The sequence below is a fragment of the Tenrec ecaudatus genome, chromosome 4, assembly GCF_050624435.1.
Source record: "Tenrec ecaudatus isolate mTenEca1 chromosome 4, mTenEca1.hap1, whole genome shotgun sequence".
NCBI classification, from domain to species: domain Eukaryota; kingdom Metazoa; phylum Chordata; class Mammalia; order Afrosoricida; family Tenrecidae; genus Tenrec; species Tenrec ecaudatus.
The window spans coordinates 98,625,445-98,639,224 of NC_134533.1; the positions used below are offsets into that span (position 1 = coordinate 98,625,445).

At 39.8% G+C, this 13,780-nt stretch overlaps 1 non-coding gene across 1 annotated transcript; it reads left to right on the forward strand.

Moving 5' to 3' along the window:
- Window positions 1-8,431: 8,431 nt before the first annotated feature.
- Window positions 8,432-8,563, forward strand: LOC142447664 (small nucleolar RNA SNORA42/SNORA80 family). The gene has a single exon (XR_012784328.1). It is a non-coding gene; the product is annotated as a small nucleolar RNA SNORA42/SNORA80 family (small nucleolar RNA).
- The last annotated feature ends 5,217 nt before the right edge of the window (window positions 8,564-13,780 follow it).

Here is a 13,780-nt window from a genome sequence, read left to right on the forward strand (position 1 = left end):
GGGAACAAATTTCAATAGCAAGAATAAGGGATGAAAGAAGGGACATTACAACAGACCCTAATGAAATCAAAAGGATAGTTACACAGTACTATGAAGGATTGTATGCCAATGAATTCAACAACTTGGAAGACATGGACAAATTCTTGGAAAAACAATCCCTCCCTAGACTACCCTTGGTGGACGTCAAGAATCTCAACAGACAGATAGCAATAGAAGAAATAGACAAGGTTATCAAGGGATTACCAACAAGAAAATCTCCTGGACCAGATGGCTTCACTGGAGAATTCTACCAAGCATTTAGGGAAGAACTGACAACAATCCTACACAAACTCTTTCAGAACATAAAAAAAATGGCAAACTCCTGGATGGCTTCGGTGAAGCTAGTATAACTCTGGTACCAAAATAGAGCAAGGATCCCACAAGAATTGAGAACTACAGACCAATATCCCTAATGTACATGGATGCAAAAATCCTTAACAAAATATTGGCCAACAGAATACAGAAGTATATAAAACAAATAATTCACCATGACCAAGTAGGATTCATACCAAGGATGCAGGGATGGTTCAACATACAAAAGATCATTGGTATCAATTTCCACATTGACAGGAAAATCTATATGAACCACTTGACAATATTGATAGATGCAGAAAAATCATTCGACAACATCCAACACCAATTCCTGTTTAACACACTTGAGAATATAGGAATGGAAGGAAAATTCCTCAAGACAAGCTATATATGAAAAACCAACATCCAACATGGTAGTCAATGGAGAAAAGACTAACACAATCCCATTGTAAAAGGGGACCAGACAAGGATGCCCCTTGTCCCCACTCTTATTTAATATCATGCTGGAGGTTTTAGCTAACAGCATAAGGCAAAGAAAAGACATCAATGTATTTGTGTGTGGAAGCAAGAGTCTAAACTATCATTATTTGCAGATGATATGATTTTATATGGAAAATCCCAAAAGCTCCACAAGGGGAGTATTAGAAACAATAGAGAAATTGGGCAGAGTGGTATGATACAAGATCAACAAACAGAAGTCCATTGGACTGCTATGCACATCGGATAAATCACTCAATTCTAGAATGCCTAAATGATCCTAAAGAAATGCACATTGTCCAGTTCTCTATTGTTTAATATGGTTAGTTCACTTTTTCTTTGTTTTCCTGAATAGATAGTCAAGAAATAAAATGATGCATTACATTAAGTAAATCAACTGCACAAGAACTCTTTAAAGTGTTGAAAACAAACCTTGTACTTTGAGGACTAAGGTACACCTGACCCAAGCCATGGTATTTTCAATCACCTCATATACATGTGAAAATTGAACATTGAATACCAAAGATCAATGAAATATCTATGCATTTTAACTATGGTAAAAGTACCATGGACTTCCAAGAGAACAAACAGATCTGTTTTGGACAAAGTACAGCCAGATGTTCCTCAGCATCAACATTGGTGAGATTATGTCTCATGTTGGATGTCATCAGGAGAGATCCTTCTCTAGAGAAGGGCATCATGTGAGGTAAAAAGAGGGGCGGTGGAAAAGAGAAAGACCCTTGACTCTAGGCGATGGATTGACACAGTGGCTGCGAAAGTGTACTCAATTAAAAAAAAGAGTGTGCTCAAACACAGGAACAATTCAGAAGATGGCCCAGGACTGGGTGGTGTTTCATTCTGCTGTACAGAGGGTCGCTGAATTGGAACCAACACGAGACACCAAACAACCTCAACAACATTAGTCACTGCTATTTTAAATCCTATGATAACTTCATGCTCAGGATCAGTAATCGATTCATATCATTTGTTTGTTTTTTCCCCTTTGTTTTCTCTCATAGGATCGTGCCTCATTTCATGTCTTATGAGTTTTATTTTACGGAAGAATTTTTCATTAAGGGTGACAGGTATTTCTTCTGTCAGACTGAGCTGCTTTCCATGCATTGGGACCTACTGCCATATTCTAAAAGACTTAGTCTATGTCTGGTTTACTTCTTGTCTTTGGTCATGATTCTGAGGACTTGAAATCCTGGTGGCTCTCTGATAAAGCCTGAGGATTCATGCTGTGGGGAATGAGTAGATAGATCATTGGAGACCTCTGAAGGGCAGAACGGATCTCCCATAAAAGTGTTATTATTGCACACTGTCTAAAATGTCTTCAGGTTTCTAGCTCTGGCCCTTCATATACTATATCAACTTCACTAAATCTAAATAATCAAATAATCTGTTTACAAATGATGTATACTACTATAAATCTTTTCAAGGTGCCTCCCTCTACCTCTTGTACAATATTCTTTACATCATCCTTGTATCCTACATATTCTGAGCATTGGATGGTTTGCTAAACTAATAGTAAGCTTAGCAAAGAGTCTATATGCCCATAAATAGAGTCAGTACAGCCTATGTGAGGTTCAAGAGTTATTTACCCTGCTTAATGACAGTTTATATTAGACATCTATGAAAAAAACATTTCTTTGATGTATATGAAATATAATTAAGCAATCTCATTTCCTGATATATTTTAATGGCTAAAGAAGTTTTAGATTTAATTTAGTCAAGAGATGACCTAGTGAAATTTATACAAAATCACATTTAAAAAGCAATTTCACCATGGTCGATTCAAATTTTTCCATTTGTTTCCACTGTGCTACTGATAACTGATTATAGGCATCAATGCTTTTATAAGTCTATTAAATCTGTATATAAAATTGATCTATGAATAATGCCTGTTGGTACCTCACCTTAAGTGAACCCTGGTATATAGAAAACTTCGTTTGCCATAAGTTAACTTCGTGCATTTGAAGTGGAGTAAAATGTCTCAGACAGTGAATACCAGTTAGCGAAATGACAGAGAACAATTCCTTCTTATACTACGCACAGCAGTCATATAAGTTACCAGGCTTATTAATTTTGTAGAAAGACAGATATTCAAGTATTTACAAATAACAATAATCATTTTGTTGTTATTGTGAGGTGCCATGAAGTCAGTGCAGATTCATGGTAATCCTATGTACAGCATAACAAAACATTGCCCAGTCCTGTGCCAGCCTGACAATTATTCCATTCTTGAGCCTACTGTTGAATCCACTGCATCAATCCATCCATCTTGTTAAGGGTCTTCTTCTTTGCACCAGTTTTCTGCTTCACCAAGTATGATGCTCTTCTTCAGAGACTCGTCTTTCCTGTTGACATATCCAACGTCGGTAAGATTGTTATCATCCTTGCTTCTAAGGATCAGACTGACTATACTTCTTCCAATAAAGATTTGTTTGTTCTTCTGCTGGTTTATGTCCTGACGTTTAATATTCTTTGCCAACATCGAAATTCAAAGGCAGTAAATCTAGAGAGAGAATTTACATTCTCTACTATTGCTAGTATTTCCTAGAAAACCCTCCCATTTCTAAAGCAGCCAATTTTGTATAAGATGGTTAAGAAAAACACAGAAAGAGAAGCAAGAAATGAGCCTGTCTTTTGAAGCAATAACATACATATATTAAAGATATTCTGGAGACCTCTACCTTGAGCATGGAAGATTAGATTATCCGAAGAGCTTGGGTTTTTTATGACCTGTCACCCCAAAAATGGATCCAACAAAAAGTCAAATCACATTTTAGTGCATTTCACACCCATGAGTAATAAAGAAAATTCTCATGGGTTAATCAAATTAGAAGTAAAAACAGCAAAAGAATAATAAACAATAAATTAGATTGAGAAGGTAAATTCTAAAGATTATAAAACTAAATTTAGATTATAGCACTAAATTTTCCTTAGCAGCAAATCACAGCACCAATAGCAAATCACCAGAAACTAAGGACCAAGCCTTTGGGCCACCTGCAATATCAGGTAGACACACTTGAAGATCATAAGGGTAGGGTCGTCAAAAGATAGTAAAGGTGCTCTGCATCAGTATTACTCCAGGGATGCAGGAAGCAACTAATATAAACCCTCTAAGAAGGAAAGAATCTAAAACATATGCCCTCAGAACTTGCACTTCACACCTTAAGTTCAACCACACCAAAGATCACAAGCAAAGTCACCAACTATACAAAAAATAAGATACAGCTACTAAGAGATAATTATAAAAGATGAAAAATTAGGTGGCCAAGATACAGGTAATAGAATTATTAGGTAAATAATATTTTTAAGCTAAGTATAAAATGTTGAAAGGAGTAAAATGAAATGGATCAAAAGACTATAAAAATTGCCTGTCAACACTGAAATAGAATCAAGTACAATTTCATAAATGAAAAACATAATTCTTAAAATCCAAACTCAATGCATGAAAAAAGTACCCAGAAAGACAAGGCGAATGAAGATATGAATAAAAAGGTAAGAGACCTACAGAATAGATAATATTTCATCCAAATCTCAGGAGAGATAATAGAGAGGATGCCACAAAATTTGCATTTCAAGAGAAAATGCACATGACTGGCAGAATGGTCTGAGTGAATGGCATGAATCCATGGGTACAGGGAGTCAAACAAATAATAAGGGCAGTGGTGTGTAGTTGAAAATCAAAAGACCAAAGAAGAATCAATGCATTTGAATGAAGGTACTGGCAGAGAATATTGAAAGTACCGTGGACTATCAAAAGAACAAACAGATCTGTCTTGGAAGAAGTACAGTCAGAGTGCTCCTTAGGAACAATGATGATGAGGTTTGTTTCATGTCCTTGAGACATATAATCAGGAGAGACCAGCCTTTGGAAAAGGACATCGTGCTTGATGCAATAAAGAAAAGGCAGGCCTTGAACATGACAGATTGACACGGAGGCTGCAATGAGACGCTCCAGCATGGATTCATGGCGAGGAGGGCTTGGGACCACACAGCGTTTCTTCTGTGGGTCAGAATCTGCTCGGAGGCCCCATAGCAACAGCAATATAAGGGGAACAATAGCACTAGTGAAATGCACACTTCATAAAATTATCAACTATTTGCAATCAAAGGGCAGCTTTTCTTCAAAGGCAGAGTCCAGAAGGGTTAGGAAAGAAGGAAGAAATAGGAAATACAGGAATTGGGAAAACTGGTATTTCCTTTTGGGGATTACAGTCAACAGGATGAAACAAAATATGCACGAATTGTTGAAAACTGATCTCTGTAAACCTTCACCCAAATCACAATAAAAAGTTAAAAGGAAAGAAGAAAAACTAAAAATAAAAAAGATTGCAGCCTAGGGAATCCTATGGGACAATTCCACTCGGTCACATGGGGTCACTAGGAATTGAAATTGACTCTATGATCCTTAACAAGAGCAGGTTGTTAAACACCATGCATAAATAACATTGATAAAAATTAATCAATAAAATTTTGACTATGGCAAAGGAAAATATTTTAGAAAAAAATAAATAATTGGACCTATTATCAGAAAAAAAATTTTCACAGTTAAAAATCAACTTCCTTCCTCTACCCAGATAAGAGAAATAAACAGAGCAGAATTCAGAATTTATATAATAACTATATGTAAAATATCAAGCATTTGATACAAAGGAAACTCTCAGAGTGATGGAATTTATTTTCAAAAAAGGAGTGAGCTAATACATTCTTCAATGCATACATTTTAAACAGTCTTACAAGTGAAGAATTTAATTTAGTTTGTGCTCTTAATTACTTTCTAAAATTAAAAATTCAGTTAATACTAAACAGATGTCTCTTTAAAGCCAGTAACACAAAACTGATCATTTTCTGAGGAAACAAGCAAGATACAGTAGAAAGGGATCAAGCAAAATTCAGTAAAAGAGAAACAGGGCCAGCCGATTCCAGCAAACAGTCTAAAGTCACTGCAGTTTATACGCAGTGGAGTTTGTAAGCAGTTAATTTGGCAGACATTATTGGAGTGAAATAGAGATAAGACCCCAGAATTCAAAATGAGCACAGCATGGTCTTTTCCCTCAAGGAACTGAGTTCAACGAGGCAGAAAGACACATAAACATCTATATGACAATGTGATAAGAGCTATTACACCTTGATACACTATGTCCTGAGAATAGAGTGTAGGGAGCCATTAGTCCTTTTTAGGGCAAAGAGAGCTACTGAAAAGAAGGGACCTTTGAGTTCATTCTTGGATTCATTCATTTAGTCAAGGAAAGGAAGAAAGTCTCAAAGGAGAGTTTGAGTTCAAGCAGAATGAAGCTAAATTGTATCCTGTGTTTGCAGCACTGTCTGTTGAGGTCAAAGACAGTGGGTTAGGAGCGAAAGTAACTGATGAGAATCAGAAAGGCGGGTATGAAGAACAAATGGAGACTTCTGGGTTCTTTCGATGTCATGCAGTGAAAACTCATGTCATAGTAAGGTCTTCAGGATATTTTATAATTTTCAAATTATAATTTTCAGATGATAGGATAATGTTTTCAATAATAATTAGATAATAAACATGTTTATTTTAGAGTCCTGTATATGCCTATTTAAGTTTTCATGTTAATGGTGAATAAAGAGTCCCTCTAGAAAGCTTATCATAACAACAGTGGAGTATAATGAAGAGAGCATTGAATTTGGACTAAAAAATGTTCAGAATAAAGGTTGTCAGGGTCTCACAGAGTCAGAATCAACTCGATGGCAGTGAGGATTTTAGAGCTGAGACTTACTAGTTACGTGGCCATGTGTCGATGATTGCCCTGAACTCTACTTTTTTCATCTGCAAAATGAAGTCCTGCTCTTTCTATCTCACAGGGTTGTTGCCACAGCCCAGTGTTGTTGTGATCATGAGTTTCACAAACTATAAAGCAGCAATACTGTCTTATTACAAGTATCAAAGGAAATTTTCCACTTATGCGGGTGATTAGACCAGCTAGCCCGCATCAAGCTGCATCTGAGATGAGGCGTGCGGATGAAAGGAAAAGAAAGAGACATGTACAAAGCATGGATTGGGAGGACAACAGTCTGATGGACTGAAGTACCGAGTATATTCAAAGCTTGGTTTTATACTCTTCTTACAAGGGAATGGTTACAAAACAAACATCAAAGAACTTAAAAAACATTCCTAAACTCTTATCTATGCAAATGTTACTTAACTAGTCACACTTTCTTAACATTTGAATAATAAAAGCACTGTGTTCTAAGATAAGTACACGGATATGCAAGATTCAAAAGAATCTTAAAGAGTTTGTAAATAACTGAGTTATCTCCAATGTTTTTAACTGCAAGGCCACAAATAACAGTTATTTTGCAATGCTTTTGTCTGCAAAGACACAGAGGCACAGGGGACTAATTGGTCACCTATCAATAAACACCTGGAATAGCCGACCACCTCCTACACACTTAAACATTTTTAGGAGGTGAGCCATAATATATGATCAATGACATGAAATTGAAAGTAGTCCCATGAGAACAGTAGCTCTTAGCCTTTTCTGTTCTGATAAACACTGCAGATTCTATTTCTCATAAAAAGGCTAGCACACATCCTCAAATACTTTTGCACAGAATTTCAGGCGATCTCACAAATCCCCAACTCCAGCAATGACAAGAACTCTGCGAGGTGTCTAAGACGCGAGGGAAGGGCTCATGATAAACCCTGTTGTTGTTCCTGAAGCTTCTGAGCCTGCTAGCACTTCCCACTGTCTCAGTTGTGTTCGCTGTTCTCCCTGACACTCTGAAAAAATGCAGGCTTCACTCAGAGACATTTCAGGTTTGCTTCTAGACCACCACAATAGAGCAAATATCACAATAAAGTGGGTCACATCAATTTTTCTTTCCCAGTACAGATGAAAGTTATGTATATACTCTATTGAGTAATGGAGTCTTGGTGGGGTAGTAGTTGTGCATTGGGCTGTGAGCCGCATGGTTGGCAGTGTTAAGTAGCTAGCATCAGGGATGGGAAGTCCACTGACACATGCCCAGGAGAGCCAGCATAGGACAAAGCTGGTTTTTCCCGCCGGTGGGCACGGATGGGCGTTACACCTGGAGCAGCCCACCTGGGCCAGGTGATTGCAATTCAGCCAATGGGATCGACCTGGGGTCGCTCACCACTCCTCCCCCGGTAATTCCTGAAAAGGCAGGAACGAAGAGGGAGAGGGGCTTGTCTTGTCTTGTCTTGTCTTGTCTTGTCTTGTCTTGTCTTGTCTTGGCTTGGCTTGGCTTGGCTTGGCTTGGCTTGGCTTGGCTTGGCTTGGCTTGGCTTGGCTTGGCTTGGCTTGGCTTGGCTTGGCTTGGCTTGGCTTGGCTTGGCTTGGCTTGTCTGGTCGTCTTCGTGGGAGGAAACTTGGGAGAGAGATCTTTACGTGACCCTGAGCAGTCTCTGCCAGGCCACACAGTCAAAAGAAATCCTATGGGTGCCGTGTAAAACCTGAAGCTTCTTTTAACTCTCATTAAATTCACTTGGGTCATGAGCCCGGCTTTGGCTAGAAATCTTTCTCCTGTGGAGCCAAGGACTGAGGCTGAAATCTAGCCCGGAGGGAGAGACCTTACAACAGTTCAAAAAAAAAAAAATCATGCATGGGTTTGGATTTGTGGCAGGTCCGATCCCATGGGCCTCTCACAGTGTCCCATGCCAAAGCAAACTCACCCTGAACCATTGCCTGGTTTTACCTGGAGGGCTTAAGGCACTGAAGCAGGTTGCACAATGAAAAAAAAAATCAAAAAACAGCTGCACTATGGGACAGAGACTAGACTTTCCACTACTGTAAACAGTTACAGGCTAGGAAGCCCACAGAGAGTCGCTGTGAGTCAATATTGACTCGATGTCGGCTTTTTGTTTTGTTTTACATTAAGAGTGCACAGTATTATCAACAAATTTGAAATATTGGGCGAATAACCAAAATCTGATGCAGGGACATGAATTGAGCACACGCTCTCAGGGAAAGTTCCAGGCAGCCTTCCTCCATGCAAAGTTGCCACCAACTTTTAGTTGGTAAAAAACACAGTATCTGTGAAGCATTAATAGGTAATCTCAATAAAATGAGGCACGCCTGTCATCTCCTCCGTGGAAGCCACACCCCTGAATGCTGAGAATATACAGGCAAATAAAGGCCGTTTCTCCTTTTTTAAAAATCATTTTAACTCATCACAATCCATACATACATCAACTGTGTAAAGCACATCTGTACATTCATTGTCCTCATCATTCTCCAAAGATTTGCTCCCCACCTAAACCCCTGGCATCAGCTCCTCATTTTTTCCTCTCCCTCCCCGCTTCCTCCTCCCCCGTGAACCTTTGATAATTTATAAATTATTATTTTGTCGTATCTTGCACTGCCGATGTCTCCCTCCACCCACATTTCTGTTGTCCATCCCCCAGGGAGTAGGTTATATGTAGATCCTTATAATCGTTTCCTCCTTTCCAACCCACCCTTTCTCCACCCTCCCAGTATCACCACTCCCACCACTGGTCCTGATGGGATCATCTGCCCTGGATTCCCTGTTTCCAGTTCCTGTCTGTACCAGTGTACATCTCTGGTCTAGCTAGATTTGTAAGGTAGAATTGGGATCATGAAAGTGGTGGGGAAGGAAGCATTTAACAACTAGAGGAAATTGTATGTTTCATCATTGCTACATCGCACCCTGACTGGTTGGTCTCCTCTCTGAGACGCTTCTGTAAGGGGATGTCCAGTGGTCTACAAATGGGCTTTGAGTCTCCATTCCACACTGGCCCCCTCATTCACAATTATATGATTTTTTTTTCTGATGATGCCTGATACTTCATTCCATTAGCACCTTGTGATCACACAGGCTGGTGTGTTTCTTCCATGTGGAATTTGTTGCTTCTGAGCTATAGGGCTACTTGTTTATCTTCAAGCCTTTAAGACCCCAGATGCTATATCTTTTGATAGCTGGGCACTATCAGCTTTCTTCCCCACATGTACTTATTCACCTGCTTTGTCTTCAATGATTATGTCAGGAAGGTGAGCATCATAAAATGCCAGTTTAATAGAACAATGTATTCTTGTATTGAGGGAGTATTTGAGTGGAGGTCCAATGTCCATCTGCTACCTTAATACTAAACCTATAAATATGTGCACATATATCTATTTCCCTATCATCATATATATTTTTTCATATATACATGCTTTTATTTGGACCTCTATAAATGCCATTTGCCTCCTAGCTGTTTCCTCTATTTCCTTTGACTTTCCTCTTGTCCCACTATCATGCTCAGTCTTCATTTAGGTTTCAGTAATTCCTCTTGGTTACATTACCCTTGATCACACTCTACCAGGACTCCTACACACTCCTCATCACCAATTTTGATCACCTGTTCTTCCCTTGTCCCTGGGTTTGTTAACACCACTTCCTTTCCCTCCACCTCCAACTCTGCCATGTCCCCCTGGAACTCTAGGTCCCATTGTTTTCTCCTCCAGATTGTTCATCCAGCCTATCTTATTTAGACAGACCTGTGGAGATAATAACATGCACAAAAACAAGACAGAGAAAAACCAAGCAAGAATATAAAACAAAACAATAAACCAATGACAAAAAAAAAAACTCAAGAAAGAAAATCTTATAGTTAGTTCAAGGACTGTTTGTTGGCCTTTAGGAGTGTTTTCCAGTCCAGGCTGTTGGAGCACCATGCCCTGGCCCCGAAGTCCACCTTCGACCTTCCCTAGGGACCTCACCGCTCCATTCCCTTGCTGTTCTCTTGCACCCCATTAGTGTTTTGCCTTGGAGGGTGTGGCAGGGTCATATCGGGTGGAATTCCCACACCTTGTTTCCAGAGTTGTCCCCTATAGGGTTATATATGACAATGAGGGATGTTGTCTCTCTAGTGGGGTCAACCATGTGGTCCTCTCTGTGGACTGACTGCTTGAGCGGAAACATTGTCCTCAAGGCCTGGTGGGCCAGGATGTGCTCCACTCTCTCCTCCTCCTCCTTCATCTGTTCCCATGTGCTCTGATCAGACATGTCCATCTCCCGGATCTACAGATTCAGTGCCATCCATTGATAGAGAGAAGAGAGGGTAACAAAAGTAACAATGTAGCTGAGCCCCGATCCCTGCCTGTGGGGCTTCAAGGGTTTAATCCCTGTCCCGAGGGGGTGGCAAGCTGTGGCTGTGTTGAGAAAAAGCCCCTGAACCGGTTGTAAATGGTCCCAACTCCAGCTGAGACTGTGGTGGGTCTAAGGTCAAGTCCTAGCTGGCCTCCACTGTGGTAAGCCCAAAGCCACCAGCCCCTCAAAACCTTGTGAGTCTGTGCCTACTTATCTTCATGATGTTCCTCCTGTGATCCAGCAGTGTTGAATTTCCCTCTAAGTAACTTTCTTGGGCTGATTTCTGCGGAGTCCCTCCGGTATGTGTTACTTAGTTGCCATCTTCCCGGAAGTCCCAAGGTCATTTCTCCTATTACAGGCCCATGAATGAAGCTGACAAGTACATAGGAGGTAGCAGTAACGTGTAAATTATCAGACTTGACTAATACAGTCAACATGCCTTATTTTTTTCCTCTTCAAGGAACATCATAGAGTCCATATACTGTCAAATGTGACGTCCAGCTGCCTGATGCCAACTTCTAACTGTGAGAGTAGTACTCACAATGAATGTGGCAATTAGCACTGTCCCCAACTCTCAATCAATGACTGACAGGTGTTAGTGCAGAAATATCCCAGTCCCCTCACCCTGCCCAGTGATTTAGTTATGAGATGTGTGCTTTGTATCATTTTTTAAACATTTCACTGCAGGATGTAAGTTCCTCTGGACCACTGTGATTAATCACACATGCTTTATTGCCTGATTCCCATTCTTTACATTGCTTTTCCCTGCTGTCCTGCCAGTGTTTCATGTACATCCAAATAAGTCACTTTCACTTGATTCCTTGTCTCAAGAGTTTTCTTATGGGGAATCCAAGCTAACTAATACCAAAGATTCTAAAATGGAAGAACTCATAGAGTGTTGGGGTGTGTGTGTGTGGTGGGGGGCGGGGAATGAATATACCTAAATAAAAGACAAGGTGATCAGGGAAGCTTTCTATTAAAATCACACACACACACACACACACACATACACACATCACATCACATCACATCACATCACATAAGTAAACTTTGAAGATACTTGCCAAGCAGAGGAGGTGAGGAAGTTGATCCAGATAGAACAAAAAACACATTGAAAGGTACTGAGGTGAGAAGCAGCATGACATGTGTGGGAAACTGCAGATTGTCTTTGTGACTAAAGTGAGGTGTGCTTGTCTTTACTGAAGTGACAGATGGTGAAGTCAGCCAAGTGGACTAAGGTCATTTCATTAGTTTCCCGGTTTGTTAAGCCAAGGCGTCTGGGCTTTATCTTGGAGGACAAGGAAAACTTTCAGAATGGGAATCTCTGGTCCGATTGGTGTGTCAGAGAGATTACTTTGGCTGCACAGTGAAAGGGAGCTGAGAAGAAAACCCAATAGGAGGCAGGGGAACCAAGAGAGTATTTTTAACAATTCTCATGGTGGGAGTTGATAACAACATTTAAGACATGGAGCTTGGAGATCAGGTAAATTAATTTTCAATCTGGTTTCATTTCTTATCAGAAAAGTGACCTTTAAAGGATTATTTTTATTTTACTGTGCCTTCACTGCTTCTGGGTATGATTAAATAATACTATATTTCTTTGTCATTTTGTGATAATTAAATATAATTGTATTTAATCTAGAACCAACAGGCTTGAGAGCAGGGTCTCAAACAGATACTTGTACAACAATATTCATAGCACCATGAACCACAATAGACAATAGGTGGAAACGACCCAAATGCTTTCAACGGATGAATGAACAAGCAAAATATACGTGGTACATACGAACCACACTACAAATGCTCAGAATGCAGACATGAATAAAGGTAGTTTTCTCATCATAGTCTGATAGTGCGGCAGCACATAACAGAAGATGGCTACAGTGCACTGCAGTGCAGTAGGCCTGCGGTATCCAGTCCACATGCCGTACTTTCAATGAAACCTTGACCAGCCATAAAGAGAAAAGAAGTTTTGATGGATTCTACACGTGAATGAGTCCAGAAAATGTGCTGATTGAAGAAGGTCGGACTGAAAGGACAAATATTGTATGATGTCACTTATGTGAAATATCTAGCGCAGACAAATGCCTAAAGATCGATGTTTATTAGTGATTGCCAGACATAGGTCAGAAGACAAAATGGGGAATTATTGCTGACGGGGTACTGAGCTTTTGCTTGAAGTAATGAAGCACTTGAAAAAATACAGTGGCCATGGTTTCACAACATGGTGAATGTAATTCATGTCACTGAATTGTACACTTTAAGTGGTCAATCCAAAAATTGGGGGATATATAATATCATAATATCCTAATTTGTATGCCTACCATTGTTCCTGGAAAACAATAGTTATTATTAACTGAGCACCATTGTTACCGAAGCAGAACTACAATAGGATTTAACAAATAAAGAATGTGAGTTAAAGATGAATTATCACACCTGGATTTTTTAGCTGGTCTCAAAATAATCACCAAGGCTAAAAAACAAATCTGAAAAGGGCTAGAAGTTGAACATACTTCATCTAATACATCCCTCACTATCCAAATGAAAGGTAGATAAACAGATCTTGAGCAAAAGAGCGGAGGCCGAGCTGGTTACGTTGACTCAGGAATCATCCATGGGTAGGCGGCTAGTGAAGCCACACATTTGGTTGAGTAAGGGCTGAAGGCTGAAGAAGGAGGCTGGGGAACGGTGACATTTAGAAGGTGGGAGAAGAAAGAGCAGTTTGAGATGCAGGCGCCTTCTTTGGACTCTTGCCCTGGAAAGACTAATTCTAGTCCAGTGGGGAAGTCTGGTTGGCTTCATGTGTGGGAGACCCAAGAAGTAAGATTCGGAATAGTATGAAAAGAAAAGGACTATAGGA